Source organism: Hydractinia symbiolongicarpus, chromosome 14 (genome assembly GCF_029227915.1).
Source record: "Hydractinia symbiolongicarpus strain clone_291-10 chromosome 14, HSymV2.1, whole genome shotgun sequence".
NCBI classification, from domain to species: domain Eukaryota; kingdom Metazoa; phylum Cnidaria; class Hydrozoa; order Anthoathecata; family Hydractiniidae; genus Hydractinia; species Hydractinia symbiolongicarpus.
Genome location: NC_079888.1, coordinates 7,328,745 through 7,344,638, shown reverse-complemented (window position 1 = coordinate 7,344,638; position 15,894 = coordinate 7,328,745). Strand labels below are relative to the sequence as shown.

Genomic DNA, 15,894 nt, shown 5'->3' with positions numbered 1-15,894 from the left:
CTGAACCTGTTTCGACTCACGTAACCTTTTACCAGCCCAAACAGTAGGATTACGTGAGTGGCCCAATTTTAAGTAATCTTAGGCGTGGTCAATTGTTGCGTAAGTCCAAGACGGCTTTAACGGCGGAATCTAATAACGAATCGGCCCGGCTAGCGCAGTCGGTTCAGCATGAGACTCTTCATCGTAGGGTCGTGGGTTTGAACCCCACGTTGGGAGTTTTCTGATACACTTTTAATTGCATTACGAACGCGCCCTGGAAATCACCAATTCTCCTCTAAGCATGAGTTCTGCCATAAACCTGGCAAATGCTGAAGAATTGACTTGAAAGCATTCAAATATGGCTTAGTCAATTTTAAATAAATCAGCCTTTTCCTCACATATTTTTTAAACAAAAGATTAAATCAGAATTCAAAAAGAAGGTCAGGTTCTACCGAGATTTGAACTCGGATCGCTGGATTTAAAGTCCATAGACCTGGCAAATGTTGAAAAAATGACTCGAAAGCATTCAAATATGGCTTAGTCAATTTTAAATAAATCAGCCTTTCCCTCACGTATTTTTTAAACAGAAGATTAAATAAGAATTTAAAAAGAAGGTCAGGTTCTACCGAGATTTGAACTCGGATCGCTGGATTCAAAGTCCAGAATGCTAACCATTACACCATAAAACCGAATGTGCGACGAAGATGGGATTAGAACCCATGCGGGCAGAGCCCAATGGATTAACAGTCCATCGCCTTAACCACTCGGCCACCTCGTCTGTTTCTGTACCACGTCTACTTTATGGAAAGCTAACATTGCTGAACCTGTTTCGACTCACGTAACATTTTACCAGCTCAAACAGTAGGATTACGCGAGTGGCCCAATTTTAAGTAATCTTAGGTGTAGTCAATTGTTGCGTAAGTTCAAGACGGCTTTAACGGCGGAATGTAATAACGAATCGGCCCGGCTAGCGCAGTCGGTACAGCACGAGACTCTTCATCGTAGGGTTGTGGGTTCGGGCCCCACGTTGGGAGTTTTCTGATAGACTTTGAATTGCATTACGAACGCGCCGTGGAAATCACCAATTGTCCTCTAAGCCTGAGTTCTGCCATAAACCTGGCAAACGTTGAAGAAATGACTTGAAAGCATTCAAATATGGCTTAGTCAATTTTAAATAAATCAGCCTTTCCCTCACGTATTTTTTAAACAAAAGATTAAATCAGAATTCAAAAAGAAGGTCAGGTTCTACCAAGATTTGAACTTGGATCGCTGGATTCAAGGTCCAGAATGCTAACCATTACACCATAGAACCGAATGTGCGACGAAGATGGGATTTGAACCCGCGCGGGCAGAGCCCAATGGATTAGCAGTCCATCGCCTTAACCACTCGGCCACCTCGTCTGTTTCTGTACCACGTCTACTTTATGGAAAGCTAACAATGCTGAACCTGTTTCGACACACGTAACCTTTTACCAGCGCAAACAGTAGGATTACGCGAGTGGCCCAATTTTAAGTAATCTTAGGTGTGGTCAACTGTTGCGTAAGTCCATGACGGCTTTAATGGCGGAATCTAATGACAAATCGGCCCGGCTAGCGCAGTCGGTACAGCATGAGACTCTTCATCGTAGGGTCGTGGGTTCGAGCCCCACGTTGGGAGTTTTCTGATACACTTTTAATTGCATTACGAACGCGCCGTGGAAATCACCAATTGTCCTCTAAGCCTGAGTTCTGCCTTAAACCTGGGAAACGTTGAAGAAATGACTTGAAAGCATTCAAATATGGCTTAGTCAATTTTAAATAAATCAGCCTTTCCCTCACGTACTTTTTAAACAAAAGATTAAATCAGAATTCAAAAAGAAGGTCATGTTCTACCAAGATTTAAACTCGGATCGCTGGATTCAAAGTCCAGAATGCTAACCATTACACCATAGAACCGAATGCGCAACGAAGATGGCATTTGAACCTGCGCGGGCAGAGCCCAATGGATTAGCAGTCCATCGCCTTAACCACTCGGCCACCTCGTCTGTTTTTGTACAACGTCTACTTTATAGAAAGCTAACTTTGCTGAACCTGTTTTGACTCACGTAACCTTTTACACGCCCAAGCAGCAGGATTACGTGAGTGGCCCAATTTTAAGTAATCTTAGGTGTGGTCAATTGTTGCGTAAGTCCAAGACGGCTTTAATGGCGGAACCTAATAACGAACCAGCTCGGCTAGCTCAGTCGGTAGAGCATGAGACTCTTAATCTCAGGGTCGGGGTTTCGAGCCCCACGTTGGGCGTTTTCTGATAAACTTTTAATTGAATTACGAACGCGCCGTGGAAATCACCAATTCTCATCTAAGCATGAGTTCTGCCATAAACCTGACAAATGTTGAAGAAATGATTGAAAGCATTCAAATATGGCTTAGTCAATTTTAAATAAATCAGCCTTTCCCTCACGTATTTTTTAAACAAAAGATTAAATAAGAATTCCAAAAAAAGGATAGGTTCTACTCAGATTTGAACTAGGATCGCTGGATTCAAAGTCCAGAGTGCTAACCATTACACCATAGAACCGAATGTGCGAGGAAGATGGGATTCGAACCCACGCGGGCAGAGCCCAATGGATTAGCAGTCCATCGCCTTAACCACTCGGCCAACTCGTCTGTTTCTGTACCACGTCTACTTTATGGAAAGCTAACATTGCTGAACCTGTTTCGACACACGTAACTTTTTACCAGCCCAAACAGTAGGATTACGCGAGTGGCCCAATTTTAAGTAATCTTAGGTGTGGTCAATTGTTGCGTAAGTCCATGACGGCTTTAATGGCGGAACCTAAAAACATATCAGCCCGGCTAGCTCAGACGGTAGAGCATGACACTCTTAATCTCAGGGTCGTGGTTTCGAGCCCCACGTTGGGCGTTTTCTGATACAATTTTAATTGCATTACGAACGCGCCATGGAAATCACTAATTCTCCTCTAAGCATGAGTTCTGCCATAAACCTGGCAAATGTTGAAGAAATGACTTGAAAGCTTTCAAATATGGCTTAGTCAATTTTAGATAAATCATCCCTTCCTCACGTTTTTTTCAAACAAATGTTTAAATCAGAGTTCAGAAAGAAAGTCACGTTCTATCGAAATTTAAACTCGGATCGCTGGATTCAAAGTCCAGAGTGCTAACCATTACACCATAGAACCGAATGTGCGATGAAGATGGGATTCGAACCCACGCGAACAGCGCCCAATGGATTAACAGTCCATCGCCTTAACCACTTGGCCACCTCGTCTGTTACTGTACCACGTCTACTTTATGGAAAGCTAACATTGCTGAACCAGTTTCTACTCACGTAACCTTTTACCAGCCCAAACAGTAGGGTTACGCGAGTGGCCCAATTTTAAGTAATCTTAGGTGTGGTCAATTGTTGCGTAAGTCCAAGACGGCTTTAATGGCGGAACCTAATAACGAATCAGCTCGGCTAGCTCAGTCGGTAGAGCATGAGACTCTTAATCTCAGGGTCGGGGTTTCGAGCCCCACGTTGGGCGTTTTCTGATAAACTTTTAATTGAATTACGAACGCGCCGTGGAAATCACCAATTCTCATCTAAGCATGAGTTCTGCCATAAACCTGACAAATGTTGAAGAAATGATTGAAAGCATTCAAATATAGCTTAGTCAATTTTAAATAAATCAGCCTTTCCCTCACGTATTTTTTAAACAAAAGATTAAATAAGAATTCCAAAAAAAGGTCAGGTTTTACTCAAATTTGAACTAGGATCGCTGGATTCAAAGTCCAGAGTGCTAACCATTACACCATAGAACCGAATGTGCGACGAAGATGGGATTCGAACCCACGCGGGCAGAGCCCAATGGATTAGCAGTCCATCGCCTTAACCACTCGGCCACCTCGTCTGTTTCTGTACAACGTCTACTTTATGAAAGCTAACATTGCTGAATCTGTTTTGACTCACGTAACCTTTTACCAGACCAAACAGTAGGATTACGCGAGTGGCCCAATTTTAAGTAATTTAAGGTGTGGTCAATTGTTGCGTAAGTCCAAGACGGCTTTAATGGCGGAACCAAATAACTAATCAGCCCGGCTAGCTCAGTCGGTAGAGCATGAGACTCTTAATCTCAGGGTCGTGGGTTCGAGCCCCACGTTGGGCGTGTCCTGCTGCACTTTTTATTGCATTATGAACGCGCCATGGAAATCACCAATTCCCCTCTAAGCATGAGTTCTGCCATAAACCTGGCAAATTTTGAAGAAATGACTTAAAAGCATTCAGATTTGGCTTAGTCAATTTTTGAATAAATCAGCCTTTCCCTCACGTATTTTTTAAACAAAAGATTAAATCAGAATTCAAAAAGAAGGTCAGGTTCTACCGAGAGTTGAACTCGGATCGCTGGATTCAAAGTCCAGAGTGCTAATCATTACACCATAGAACCGAATGTGCGACGAGGATGGGATTCGAACCCACGCGGGCAGAGCCCAATGGATTAGCAGTCCATCGCCTTAACCACTCGGCCACCTCGTCTGTTTCTGTATCACGTCTACTTTATGGAAAGCTAACATTTCTGAACCTGTTTCGACTCACGTAACCTTTTACCAGCTCAAACAGTAGGATTACGCGAGTGGACCAATTTTAAGTAATCTTAGGTGGGGTCAATTGTTGCGTAAGTCCAAGACGGCTTTAATGGCGGAACCTAATACTGAATCAGCCCGCCTGGCTCAGTCGGTAGAGCATGAGACTCTTAATATCAGGGTCGTGGGTTCGAGCCCCACGTTGGGGTTTTTTGATACACTTTTAATTGCATTACGAACGCGCCGTGGAAATCACCAATTCTCCTCTAAGCATGAGTTCTGCCATAAACCTGGCAAATGTTGAAGAAATGACTTGAAAGCATTCAAATATGGCTTAGTCAATTTTAGATAAATCATCCCTTCCTCACGTAACTCTTAAACAAATGATTAAATCAGAGTTCAAAAAGAAAGTCAGGTTCTACCGAGATTTGAACTCGGATCGCTGGATTCAAAGTCCAGAGTGCTAACCATTACACCATAGAACCGAATGTGCGACGAAAATGGGATTCGAACCCGCGCGGGCAGCGCCCAATGGACTAGCAGTCCATCGCCTTAACCACTCGGCCAACTCGTCTGTTTCTGTACCACGTCTACTTTATGGCAAGCTAACATTGCTGAACCTGTTTCGACACACGCAACTTTTTACCAGCCCAAACAGTAGGATTACGCGAGTGGCCCAATTTTAAGTAATCTTAGGTGTGGTCAATTGTTGCGTAAGTCCATGACGGCTTTAATGGCGGAACCTAATAACAAATCAGCCCGGCTAGCTCAGTCGGTAGAGCATGACACTCTTAATCTCAGGGTCGTGGTTTCGAGCCCCACGTTGGGTGTTTTCTGATACACTTTTAATTGCATTACGAACGCGCCATGGAAATCGCTAATTCTCCTCTAAGCCTGAGTTCTGCCATAAACCTGGCAAACGTTGAAGAAATGACTTGAAAGAATTCAAATATGGCTTAGCCAATTTTAAATAAATCAGCCTTTCCCTGACGTATTTTTTAAACAAAAGATTAAATCAGAATTCAAAAAGAAGGTCAGGTTCTACCAAGATTTGAACTCGGATCGCTGGATTCAAAGCCCAGAATGCTAACCATTACACCATAGAACCGAATGTGCGACGAAGATGGGATTTGAACCCGCGCGGGCAGAGCCCAATGGATTAGCAGTCCATCGCCTTAACCACTCGGCTACCTCGTCTGTTTCTGTACAACGTCTACTTTATGAAAGCTAACATTGCTGAATCTGTTTTGACTCACGTAACGTTTTACCAGACCAAACAGTAGGATTACGCAAGCGGCCCAATTTTAAGTAGTCTTAGGTGTGGTCAATTGTTGCGTAAGTCCAAGACGGCTTTAATGGCGGAACCTAATAACGAACCAGCTCGGCTAGCTCAGTCGGTAGAGCATGAGACTCTTAATCTCAGGGTCGGGGTTTCGAGCCCCACGTTGGGCGTTTTCTGATAAACTTTTAATTGAATTACGAACGCGCCGTGGAAATCACCAATTCTCATCTAAGCATGAGTTCTGCCATAAACCTGACAAATGTTGAAGAAATGATTGAAAGCATTCAAATATGGCTTAGTCAATTTTAAATAAATCAGCCTTTCCCTCACGTATTTTTTAAACAAAAGATTAAATAAGAATTCCAAGAAAAGGTTAGGTTCTACTCAGATTTGAACTAGGATCGCTGGATTCAAAGTCCAGAGTGCTAACCATTACACCATAGAACCGAATGTGCGAGGAAGATGGGATTCGAACCCACGCGGGCAGAGCCCAATGGATTAGCAGTCCATCGCCTTAACCACTCGGCCAACTCGTCTGTTTCTGTACCACGTCTACTTTATGGAAAGCTAACATTGCTGAACCTGTTTCGACACACGTAACTTTTTACCAGCCCAAACAGTAGGATTACGCGAGTGGCCCAATTTTAAGTAATCTTAGGTGTGGTCAATTGTTGCGTAAGTCCATGACGGCTTTAATGGCGGAACCTAATAACAAATCAGCCCGGCTAGCTCAGTCGGTAGAGCATGACACCCTTAATCCCAGGGTTGTGGTTTCGAGCCCCACGTTGGGCGTTTTCTGATACACTTTTAATTGCGTTACGAACGCGCCATGGAAATCGCTAATTCTCCTCTAAGCCTGAGTTCTGCCATAAACCTGGCAAACGTTGAAGAAATGACTTGAAAGAATTCAAATATGGCTTAGCCAATTTTAAATAAATCAGCCTTTCCCTCACGTATTTTTTAAACAAAAGATTAAATCAGAATTCAAAAAGAAGGTCAGGTTCTACCAAGATTTAAACTCGGATTGCTGGATTCAAAGTCCAGAATGCTAACCATTACACCATAGAACCGAATGTGCGACGAAGATGGGATTTGAACCCACGCGGGCAGAGCCCAATGGATTAGCAGTCCATCGCCTTAACCACTCGGCCACCTCGTCTGTTTCTGTACAACGTCTACTTTATGAAAGCTAACATTGCTGAATCTGTTTTGACTCACGTAACCTTTTACCAGACCAAACAGTAGGATTACGCGAGTGGCCCAATTTTAAGTAATCTTATGTGTGGTCAATTGTTGCGTAAGTCCAAGACGGCTTTAATGGCGGAACGTAATAACGAATCAGCTCGGCTAGCTAAGTCGGTAGAGCATGAGTCTCTTAATCTCAGGGTCGGAGGATCGAGCCCCACGTTGGGCGTTTTCTGATAAACTTTTAATTGCATTACGAACGCGCCGTGGAAATCACCAATTCTCATCTAAGCATGAGTTCTGCCATAAACCTGACAAATGTTGAAGAAATGACTTGAAAGCATTCAAATATGGCTTAGCCAATTTTAAATAAATCAGCCTTTCCCTCACGTATTTTTTAAACAAAAGATTAAATAAGAATTCCAAAAGAAGGTCAGGTTCTACTGAGATTTGAATTAGGATCGCTGGATTCAAAGTCCAGAGTGCTAACCATTACACCATAGAACCGAATGTGCGACGAAGATGGGATTCGAACCCACGCGGGCAGAGCCCAATGGATTAGCCCGGCTAGCTCAGTCGGTAGAGCATGACACTCTTAATCTCAGGGTCGTGGTTTCGAGCCTCACGTTTGGTGTTTTCTGATACAATTTTAATTGCATTACGAACGCGCCATGGAAATCACTAATTCTCCTCTAAGCATGAGTTCTGCCATAAACCTGGCAAATGTTGAAGAAATGACTTGAAAGCTTTCAAATATGGCTTAGTCAATTTTAGATAAATCATCCCTTCCTCACGTTTTTTTCAAACAAATGTTTAAATCAGAGTTCAGAAAGAAAGTCACGTTCTATCGAAATTTAAACTCGGATCGCTGGATTCAAAGTCCAGAGTGCTAACCATTACACCATAGAACCGAATGTGCGATGAAGATAGGATTCGAACCCACGCGAACAGCGCCCAATGGATTAACAGTCCATCGCCTTAACCACTTGGCCACCTCGTCTGTTACTGTACCACGTCTACTTTATGGAAAGCTAACATTGCTGAACCAGTTTCTACTCACGTAACCTTTTACCAGACCAAACAGTAGGATTACGCGAGTGGCCCAATTTTAAGTAATTTTAGGTGTGGTCAATTGTTGCGTAAGTTTCGCTGAACCTGTTTTGACTCACGTAACCTTTTACCAGCCCAAACAGTAGGATTACGTGAGAGGCCCAATTTTAAGTAATTTAAGGTGTGGTCAATTGTTGCGTAAGTCCAAGACGGCTTTAATGGCGGAACCTAATAACTAATCAGCCCGGCTAGCTCAGTCGGTAGAGCATGAGACTCTTAATCTCAGGGTCGTGGGTTCGAGCCCCACGTTGGGCGTGTCCTGCTGCACTTTTTATTGCATTATGAACGCGCCATGGAAATCACCAATTCCCCTCTAAGCATGAGTTCTGCCATAAACCTGGCAAATTTTGAAGAAATGACTTAAAAGCATTCAGATTTGGCTTAGTCAATTTTTGAATAAATCAGCCTTTCCCTCACGTATTTTTTAAACAAAAGATTAAATCAGAATTCAAAAAGAAAGTCAGGTTCTACCGAGATTTGAACTCGGATCGCTGGATTCAAAGTCCAGAATGCTAACCATTACACCATAGAACCGAATGTGCGACGAAGATGGGATTTGAACCCGCGCGGGCAGAGCCCAATGGATTAGCAGTCCATCGCCTTAACCACTCGGCCACCTCGTCTGTTTCTGTACAACGTCTACTTTATGAAAGCTAACATTGCTGAATCTGTTTTGACTCACGTAACGTTTTACCAGACCAAACAGTAGGATTACGCAAGCGGCCCAATTTTAAGTAATCTTAGGTGTGGTCAATTGTTGCGTAAGTCCAAGACGGCTTTAATGGCGGAACCTAATAACGAATCAGCTCGGCTAGCTAAGTCGGTAGAGCATGACACTTTTAATCTCAGGGTCGTGGTTTCGAGCCCCACGTTGGGCGTTTTCTGATACAATTTTAATTGCATTACGAACGCGCCATGGAAATCACTAATTCTCCTCTAAGCATGAGTTCTGCCATAAACCTGGCAAATGTTGAAGAAATGACTTGAAAGCTTTCAAATATGGCTTAGTCAATTTTAGATAAATCATCCCTTCCTCACGTTTTTTTCAAACAAATGTTTAAATCAGAGTTCAGAAAGAAAGTCACGTTCTATCGAGATTTAAACTCGGATCGCTGGATTCAAATTCCAGAGTGCTAACCATTACACCATAGAACCGAATGTGCGATGAAGATGGGATTCGAACCCACGCGAACAGCTGCCAATGGATTAGCAGTCCATCACCTTAACCACTCGGCCACCTTGTCTGTTTCTGTACCACGTCTACTTTATGGAAAGCTAACATTGCTGAACCTGTTTCGACTCACGTAACCTTTTACCAGCCCAAACAGTAGGATTGCGCGAGTGGTCCAATTTTAAGTAATCTTAGGTGTGGTCAATTGTTGCGTAAGTCCAAGACGGCTTTAATGGCGGAACCTAATAACGAATCAGCCCGGCTAGCTCAGTCGGTAGAGCATGAGACTCTTAATCCCAGGGTCGTGGGTTCGAGCCCAACGTTGGGCGTTTTCTGACACATTTTTAATTGCATTACGAACGCGCCGTGGAAATCACCAATTCTCCTCTAAGCCTGAGTTCTGCCATAAACCTGGCATATGTTGAAGAAATGACTTGAAAGCATTCAAATATGGCTTAGTCAATTTTAAATAAATCAGCCTTTCCCTCACGTATTTTCTAAACAAAAGATTAAATCAGAATTAAAAAAGAAGGTCAGGTTCTACCGAGATTTGTACTCGGATCGCTGGATTCAAAGTGCAGAATGCTAACCATTACACCATAGAACCGAATGTGCGACGAAGATGGAATTCGAACCCACGCGGGCAGAGCCCAATGGATTAGCAGTCCATCACCTTAACCACTCGGCCACCTCGTCTGTTTCTGTACCACGTCTACTTTATGGAAAGCTAACATTGCTGAACCTGTTTCGACTCACGTAACCTTTTACCAGCCCAAACAGTAGGATTGCGCGAGTGGCCCAATTTTAAGTAATCTTAGGTGTGGTCAATTGTTGCGTAAGTCCAAGACGGCTTTAATGGCGGAACCTAATAACAAATCAGCCCGGCTAGCTCTGTCGGTAGAGCATGAGACTCTTAATCTCAGGGTCGTGGGTTCGAGCCCCACGTTGGGCGTTTTCTGATACACTTTTAATTGCATTACGAACGCGCCGTGGAAATCACCAATTCTCCTCTAAGCATTAGTTCTGCCACAAACCTGGAAAATGTTGAAGATATGAGTTGAAAGCATTCAAATATGGCTTAGTCAATTTTAAATAAATCAGCCTTTCCCTCACGTATTTGTTAAACAAAAGATTAAAAAAGAATTCAAAAAGAAGGTCAGGTTCTACCGAGATTTGAACTCGGATCGCTGGATTCAAAGTCCAGAGTGCTAACCATTACACCATAGAACCGCATGTGCGACGAAGATGTGATTCGAACCCACGCGGGCAGAGCCCGAAGGATTAGCAGTGCATCGCCTTAACCACTCGGCCACCTCGTCTTTTTCTGTACGACGTCTACTCTATGGAAAGCTAACATTGCTGAACCAGTTTCTACTCACGTAACCTTTTACCAGCCCAAACAGTAGGGTTACGCGAGTGGCCCAATTTTAAGTAATCTTAGGTGTGGTCAATTGTTGCGTAAGTCCAAGACGGCTTTAATGGCGGAACCTAATAACGAATCAGCCCGGCTAGCTCAGTCGGTAGAGCATGAGACTCTTAATCCCAGGGTCGTGGGTTCGAGCCCAACGTTGGGCGTTTTCTGACACACTTTTAATTGCATTACGAACGCGCCGTGGAAATCACCAATTCTCCTCTAAGCCTGAGTTCTGCCATAAACCTGGCATATGTTGAAGAAATGACTTGAAAGCATTCAAATATGGCTTAGTCAATTTTAAATAAATCAGCCTTTCCCTCACGTATTTTCTAAACAAAAGATTAAATCAGAATTAAAAAAGAAGGTCAGGTTCTACCGAGATTTGTACTCGGATCGCTGGATTCAAAGTCCAGAGTGCTAACCATTACACCATAGAACCGCATGTGCGACGAAGATGTGATTCGAACCCACGCGGACAGAGCCCGAAGGATTAGCAGTGCATCGCCTTAACCACTCGGCCACCTCGTCTTTTTCTGTACGACGTCTATTCTATGGAAAGTTAACATTGCTGAACCTGTTTCGACTCACGTAACCTTTTACCAGCCCAAACAGTAGGATTACGCGAGTGGCCCAATTTTAAGTAATTTAAGGTGTGGTCAATTGTTGCGTAAGTTTTGCTGAACCTGTTTTGACTCACGTAACCTTTTACCAGCCCAAACAGTAGGATTACGTGAGTGGCCCAATTTTAAGTAATTTAAGGTGTGGTCAATTGTTGCGTAAGTCCAAGACGGCTTTAATGGCGGAACCTAATAACTAATCAGCCCCGCTAGCTCAGTCGGTAGAGCATGAGACTCCTAATCTCAGGGTCGTGGGTTCGAGCCCCACGTTGGGCGTGTCCTGCTGCACTTTTTATTGCATTATGAACGCGCCATGGAAATCACCAATTCCCCTCTAAGCATGAGTTCTGCCATAAACCTGGCAAATTTTGAAGAAATGACTTAAAAGCATTCAGATTTGGCTTAGTCAATTTTTGAATAAATCAGCCTTTCCCTCACGTATTTTTTAAACAAAAGATTAAATCAGAATTCAAAAAGAAGGTCAGGTTCTACCGAGAGTTGAACTCGGATCGCTGGATTCAAAGTCCAGAGTGCTAACCATTACACCATAGAACCGAATGTGCGACGAGGATGGGATTCGAACCCACGCGGGCAGAGCCCAATGGATTAGCAGTCCATCGCCTTAACCACTCGGCCACCTCGTCTGTTTCTGTACCACGTCTACTTTATGGAAAGCTAACATTTCTGAACCTGTTTCGACTCACGGAACCTTTTACCAGCTCAAACAGTAGGATTACGCGAGTGGACCAATTTTAAGTAATCTTAGGTGGGGTCAATTGTTGCGTAAGTCCAAGACGGCTTTAATGGCGGAACCTAATACTAAATCAGCCCGGCTGGCTCAGTCGGTAGAGCATGACACTCTTAATCTCAGGGTCGTGGTTTCGAGCCTCACGTTTGGTGTTTTCTGATACAATTTTAATTGCATTACGAACGCGCCATGGAAATCACTAATTCTCCTCTAAGCATGAGTTCTGCCATAAACCTGGCAAATGTTGAAGAAATGACTTGAAAGCTTTCAAATATGGCTTAGTCAATTTTAGATAAATCATCCCTTCCTCACGTTTTTTTCAAACAAATGTTTAAATCAGAGTTCAGAAAGAAAGTCACGTTCTATCGAAATTTAAACTCGGATCGCTGGATTCAAAGTCCAGAGTGCTAACCATTACACCATAGAACCGAATGTGCGATGAAGATGGGATTCGAACCCACGCGAACAGCGCCCAATGGATTAACAGTCCATCGCCTTAACCACTTGGCCACCTCGTCTGTTACTGTACCACGTCTACTTTATGGAAAGCTAACATTGCTGAACCAGTTTCTACTCACGTAACCTTTTACCAGACCAAACAGTAGGATTACGCGAGTGGCCCAATTTTAAGTAATTTTAGGTGTGGTCAATTGTTGCGTAAGTTTCGCTGAACCTGTTTTGACTCACGTAACCTTTTACCAGCCCAAACAGTAGGATTACGTGAGAGGCCCAATTTTAAGTAATTTAAGGTGTGGTCAATTGTTGCGTAAGTCCAAGACGGCTTTAATGGCGGAACCTAATAACTAATCAGCCCGGCTAGCTCAGTCGGTAGAGCATGAGACTCTTAATCTCAGGGTCGTGGGTTCGAGCCCCACGTTGGGCGTGTCCTGCTGCACTTTTTATTGCATTATGAACGCGCCATGGAAATCACCAATTCCCCTCTAAGCATGAGTTCTGCCATAAACCTGGCAAATTTTGAAGAAATGACTTAAAAGCATTCAGATTTGGCTTAGTCAATTTTTGAATAAATCAGCCTTTCCCTCACGTATTTTTTAAACAAAAGATTAAATCAGAATTCAAAAAGAAAGTCAGGTTCTACCGAGATTTGAACTCGGATCGCTGGATTCAAAGTCCAGAATGCTAACCATTACACCATAGAACCGAATGTGCGACGAAGATGGGATTTGAACCCGCGCGGGCAGAGCCCAATGGATTAGCAGTCCATCGCCTTAACCACTCGGCCACCTCGTCTGTTTCTGTACAACGTCTACTTTATGAAAGCTAACATTGCTGAATCTGTTTTGACTCACGTAACGTTTTACCAGACCAAACAGTAGGATTACGCAAGCGGCCCAATTTTAAGTAATCTTAGGTGTGGTCAATTGTTGCGTAAGTCCAAGACGGCTTTAATGGCGGAACCTAATAACGAATCAGCTCGGCTAGCTAAGTCGGTAGAGCATGACACTTTTAATCTCAGGGTCGTGGTTTCGAGCCCCACGTTGGGCGTTTTCTGATACAATTTTAATTGCATTACGAACGCGCCATGGAAATCACTAATTCTCCTCTAAGCATGAGTTCTGCCATAAACCTGGCAAATGTTGAAGAAATGACTTGAAAGCTTTCAAATATGGCTTAGTCAATTTTAGATAAATCATCCCTTCCTCACGTTTTTTTCAAACAAATGTTTAAATCAGAGTTCAGAAAGAAAGTCACGTTCTATCGAGATTTAAACTCGGATCGCTGGATTCAAATTCCAGAGTGCTAACCATTACACCATAGAACCGAATGTGCGATGAAGATGGGATTCGAACCCACGCGAACAGCTGCCAATGGATTAGCAGTCCATCACCTTAACCACTCGGCCACCTTGTCTGTTTCTGTACCACGTCTACTTTATGGAAAGCTAACATTGCTGAACCTGTTTCGACTCACGTAACCTTTTACCAGCCCAAACAGTAGGATTGCGCGAGTGGTCCAATTTTAAGTAATCTTAGGTGTGGTCAATTGTTGCGTAAGTCCAAGACGGCTTTAATGGCGGAACCTAATAACGAATCAGCCCGGCTAGCTCAGTCGGTAGAGCATGAGACTCTTAATCCCAGGGTCGTGGGTTCGAGCCCAACGTTGGGCGTTTTCTGACACATTTTTAATTGCATTACGAACGCGCCGTGGAAATCACCAATTCTCCTCTAAGCCTGAGTTCTGCCATAAACCTGGCATATGTTGAAGAAATGACTTGAAAGCATTCAAATATGGCTTAGTCAATTTTAAATAAATCAGCCTTTCCCTCACGTATTTTCTAAACAAAAGATTAAATCAGAATTAAAAAAGAAGGTCAGGTTCTACCGAGATTTGTACTCGGATCGCTGGATTCAAAGTGCAGAATGCTAACCATTACACCATAGAACCGAATGTGCGACGAAGATGGAATTCGAACCCACGCGGGCAGAGCCCAATGGATTAGCAGTCCATCACCTTAACCACTCGGCCACCTCGTCTGTTTCTGTACCACGTCTACTTTATGGAAAGCTAACATTGCTGAACCTGTTTCGACTCACGTAACCTTTTACCAGCCCAAACAGTAGGATTGCGCGAGTGGCCCAATTTTAAGTAATCTTAGGTGTGGTCAATTGTTGCGTAAGTCCAAGACGGCTTTAATGGCGGAACCTAATAACAAATCAGCCCGGCTAGCTCTGTCGGTAGAGCATGAGACTCTTAATCTCAGGGTCGTGGGTTCGAGCCCCACGTTGGGCGTTTTCTGATACACTTTTAATTGCATTACGAACGCGCCGTGGAAATCACCAATTCTCCTCTAAGCATTAGTTCTGCCACAAACCTGGAAAATGTTGAAGATATGAGTTGAAAGCATTCAAATATGGCTTAGTCAATTTTAAATAAATCAGCCTTTCCCTCACGTATTTGTTAAACAAAAGATTAAAAAAGAATTCAAAAAGAAGGTCAGGTTCTACCGAGATTTGAACTCGGATCGCTGGATTCAAAGTCCAGAGTGCTAACCATTACACCATAGAACCGCATGTGCGACGAAGATGTGATTCGAACCCACGCGGGCAGAGCCCGAAGGATTAGCAGTGCATCGCCTTAACCACTCGGCCACCTCGTCTTTTTCTGTACGACGTCTACTCTATGGAAAGCTAACATTGCTGAACCAGTTTCTACTCACGTAACCTTTTACCAGCCCAAACAGTAGGGTTACGCGAGTGGCCCAATTTTAAGTAATCTTAGGTGTGGTCAATTGTTGCGTAAGTCCAAGACGGCTTTAATGGCGGAACCTAATAACGAATCAGCCCGGCTAGCTCAGTCGGTAGAGCATGAGACTCTTAATCCCAGGGTCGTGGGTTCGAGCCCAACGTTGGGCGTTTTCTGACACACTTTTAATTGCATTACGAACGCGCCGTGGAAATCACCAATTCTCCTCTAAGCCTGAGTTCTGCCATAAACCTGGCATATGTTGAAGAAATGACTTGAAAGCATTCAAATATGGCTTAGTCAATTTTAAATAAATCAGCCTTTCCCTCACGTATTTTCTAAACAAAAGATTAAATCAGAATTAAAAAAGAAGGTCAGGTTCTACCGAGATTTGTACTCGGATCGCTGGATTCAAAGTCCAGAGTGCTAACCATTACACCATAGAACCGCATGTGCGACGAAGATGTGATTCGAACCCACGCGGACAGAGCCCGAAGGATTAGCAGTGCATCGCCTTAACCACTCGGCCACCTCGTCTTTTTCTGTACGACGTCTATTCTATGGAAAGTTAACATTGCTGAACCTGTTTCGACTCACGTAACCTTTTACCAGCCCAAACAGTAG

The 15,894-nt window shown here is 43.5% G+C and overlaps 32 non-coding genes across 32 annotated transcripts; 10 read left to right on the top strand and 22 right to left on the bottom strand.

Annotated features, from left to right (window-relative positions):
* Positions 1-596: 596 nt before the first annotated feature.
* On the bottom strand, positions 597-668 carry Trnaq-uug (transfer RNA glutamine (anticodon UUG)). Its single transcript has one exon. It is a non-coding gene; the product is annotated as a tRNA-Gln (tRNA).
* A 7-nt stretch (positions 669-675) lies between these two features.
* Trnan-guu (transfer RNA asparagine (anticodon GUU)) lies at positions 676-757 on the bottom strand. The gene has a single exon. It is a non-coding gene; the product is annotated as a tRNA-Asn (tRNA).
* Positions 758-1,219: 462 nt separating this feature from the next.
* On the bottom strand, positions 1,220-1,291 carry Trnaq-uug (transfer RNA glutamine (anticodon UUG)). The gene has a single exon. It is a non-coding gene; the product is annotated as a tRNA-Gln (tRNA).
* Positions 1,292-1,298: 7 nt separating this feature from the next.
* Positions 1,299-1,380, bottom strand: Trnas-gcu (transfer RNA serine (anticodon GCU)). The gene has a single exon. It is a non-coding gene; the product is annotated as a tRNA-Ser (tRNA).
* Positions 1,381-3,787: 2,407 nt separating this feature from the next.
* On the bottom strand, positions 3,788-3,869 carry Trnas-gcu (transfer RNA serine (anticodon GCU)). Its single transcript has one exon. It is a non-coding gene; the product is annotated as a tRNA-Ser (tRNA).
* A 182-nt stretch (positions 3,870-4,051) lies between these two features.
* Positions 4,052-4,124, top strand: Trnak-cuu (transfer RNA lysine (anticodon CUU)). Its single transcript has one exon. It is a non-coding gene; the product is annotated as a tRNA-Lys (tRNA).
* A 207-nt stretch (positions 4,125-4,331) lies between these two features.
* Positions 4,332-4,403, bottom strand: Trnaq-uug (transfer RNA glutamine (anticodon UUG)). Its single transcript has one exon. It is a non-coding gene; the product is annotated as a tRNA-Gln (tRNA).
* A 7-nt stretch (positions 4,404-4,410) lies between these two features.
* Trnas-gcu (transfer RNA serine (anticodon GCU)) lies at positions 4,411-4,492 on the bottom strand. Its single transcript has one exon. It is a non-coding gene; the product is annotated as a tRNA-Ser (tRNA).
* Positions 4,493-4,952: 460 nt separating this feature from the next.
* On the bottom strand, positions 4,953-5,024 carry Trnaq-uug (transfer RNA glutamine (anticodon UUG)). Its single transcript has one exon. It is a non-coding gene; the product is annotated as a tRNA-Gln (tRNA).
* Positions 5,025-5,654: 630 nt separating this feature from the next.
* On the bottom strand, positions 5,655-5,736 carry Trnas-gcu (transfer RNA serine (anticodon GCU)). Its single transcript has one exon. It is a non-coding gene; the product is annotated as a tRNA-Ser (tRNA).
* A 1,162-nt stretch (positions 5,737-6,898) lies between these two features.
* On the bottom strand, positions 6,899-6,980 carry Trnas-gcu (transfer RNA serine (anticodon GCU)). Its single transcript has one exon. It is a non-coding gene; the product is annotated as a tRNA-Ser (tRNA).
* A 1,318-nt stretch (positions 6,981-8,298) lies between these two features.
* On the top strand, positions 8,299-8,371 carry Trnak-cuu (transfer RNA lysine (anticodon CUU)). Its single transcript has one exon. It is a non-coding gene; the product is annotated as a tRNA-Lys (tRNA).
* A 207-nt stretch (positions 8,372-8,578) lies between these two features.
* On the bottom strand, positions 8,579-8,650 carry Trnaq-uug (transfer RNA glutamine (anticodon UUG)). Its single transcript has one exon. It is a non-coding gene; the product is annotated as a tRNA-Gln (tRNA).
* A 7-nt stretch (positions 8,651-8,657) lies between these two features.
* Trnas-gcu (transfer RNA serine (anticodon GCU)) lies at positions 8,658-8,739 on the bottom strand. The gene has a single exon. It is a non-coding gene; the product is annotated as a tRNA-Ser (tRNA).
* An 804-nt stretch (positions 8,740-9,543) lies between these two features.
* Positions 9,544-9,616, top strand: Trnak-cuu (transfer RNA lysine (anticodon CUU)). Its single transcript has one exon. It is a non-coding gene; the product is annotated as a tRNA-Lys (tRNA).
* A 285-nt stretch (positions 9,617-9,901) lies between these two features.
* Trnas-gcu (transfer RNA serine (anticodon GCU)) lies at positions 9,902-9,983 on the bottom strand. Its single transcript has one exon. It is a non-coding gene; the product is annotated as a tRNA-Ser (tRNA).
* A 183-nt stretch (positions 9,984-10,166) lies between these two features.
* Trnak-cuu (transfer RNA lysine (anticodon CUU)) lies at positions 10,167-10,239 on the top strand. Its single transcript has one exon. It is a non-coding gene; the product is annotated as a tRNA-Lys (tRNA).
* Positions 10,240-10,445: 206 nt separating this feature from the next.
* Positions 10,446-10,517, bottom strand: Trnaq-uug (transfer RNA glutamine (anticodon UUG)). Its single transcript has one exon. It is a non-coding gene; the product is annotated as a tRNA-Gln (tRNA).
* Positions 10,518-10,789: 272 nt separating this feature from the next.
* On the top strand, positions 10,790-10,862 carry Trnak-cuu (transfer RNA lysine (anticodon CUU)). Its single transcript has one exon. It is a non-coding gene; the product is annotated as a tRNA-Lys (tRNA).
* Positions 10,863-11,068: 206 nt separating this feature from the next.
* Trnaq-uug (transfer RNA glutamine (anticodon UUG)) lies at positions 11,069-11,140 on the bottom strand. The gene has a single exon. It is a non-coding gene; the product is annotated as a tRNA-Gln (tRNA).
* A 381-nt stretch (positions 11,141-11,521) lies between these two features.
* Positions 11,522-11,594, top strand: Trnar-ccu (transfer RNA arginine (anticodon CCU)). Its single transcript has one exon. It is a non-coding gene; the product is annotated as a tRNA-Arg (tRNA).
* A 207-nt stretch (positions 11,595-11,801) lies between these two features.
* Trnaq-uug (transfer RNA glutamine (anticodon UUG)) lies at positions 11,802-11,873 on the bottom strand. Its single transcript has one exon. It is a non-coding gene; the product is annotated as a tRNA-Gln (tRNA).
* A 7-nt stretch (positions 11,874-11,880) lies between these two features.
* Positions 11,881-11,962, bottom strand: Trnas-gcu (transfer RNA serine (anticodon GCU)). The gene has a single exon. It is a non-coding gene; the product is annotated as a tRNA-Ser (tRNA).
* A 914-nt stretch (positions 11,963-12,876) lies between these two features.
* Positions 12,877-12,949, top strand: Trnak-cuu (transfer RNA lysine (anticodon CUU)). The gene has a single exon. It is a non-coding gene; the product is annotated as a tRNA-Lys (tRNA).
* A 207-nt stretch (positions 12,950-13,156) lies between these two features.
* On the bottom strand, positions 13,157-13,228 carry Trnaq-uug (transfer RNA glutamine (anticodon UUG)). Its single transcript has one exon. It is a non-coding gene; the product is annotated as a tRNA-Gln (tRNA).
* Positions 13,229-13,235: 7 nt separating this feature from the next.
* Trnas-gcu (transfer RNA serine (anticodon GCU)) lies at positions 13,236-13,317 on the bottom strand. Its single transcript has one exon. It is a non-coding gene; the product is annotated as a tRNA-Ser (tRNA).
* An 804-nt stretch (positions 13,318-14,121) lies between these two features.
* On the top strand, positions 14,122-14,194 carry Trnak-cuu (transfer RNA lysine (anticodon CUU)). Its single transcript has one exon. It is a non-coding gene; the product is annotated as a tRNA-Lys (tRNA).
* Positions 14,195-14,479: 285 nt separating this feature from the next.
* On the bottom strand, positions 14,480-14,561 carry Trnas-gcu (transfer RNA serine (anticodon GCU)). The gene has a single exon. It is a non-coding gene; the product is annotated as a tRNA-Ser (tRNA).
* Positions 14,562-14,744: 183 nt separating this feature from the next.
* On the top strand, positions 14,745-14,817 carry Trnak-cuu (transfer RNA lysine (anticodon CUU)). Its single transcript has one exon. It is a non-coding gene; the product is annotated as a tRNA-Lys (tRNA).
* A 206-nt stretch (positions 14,818-15,023) lies between these two features.
* Positions 15,024-15,095, bottom strand: Trnaq-uug (transfer RNA glutamine (anticodon UUG)). Its single transcript has one exon. It is a non-coding gene; the product is annotated as a tRNA-Gln (tRNA).
* A 272-nt stretch (positions 15,096-15,367) lies between these two features.
* On the top strand, positions 15,368-15,440 carry Trnak-cuu (transfer RNA lysine (anticodon CUU)). Its single transcript has one exon. It is a non-coding gene; the product is annotated as a tRNA-Lys (tRNA).
* A 206-nt stretch (positions 15,441-15,646) lies between these two features.
* Positions 15,647-15,718, bottom strand: Trnaq-uug (transfer RNA glutamine (anticodon UUG)). The gene has a single exon. It is a non-coding gene; the product is annotated as a tRNA-Gln (tRNA).
* Positions 15,719-15,894: the final 176 nt, after the last annotated feature.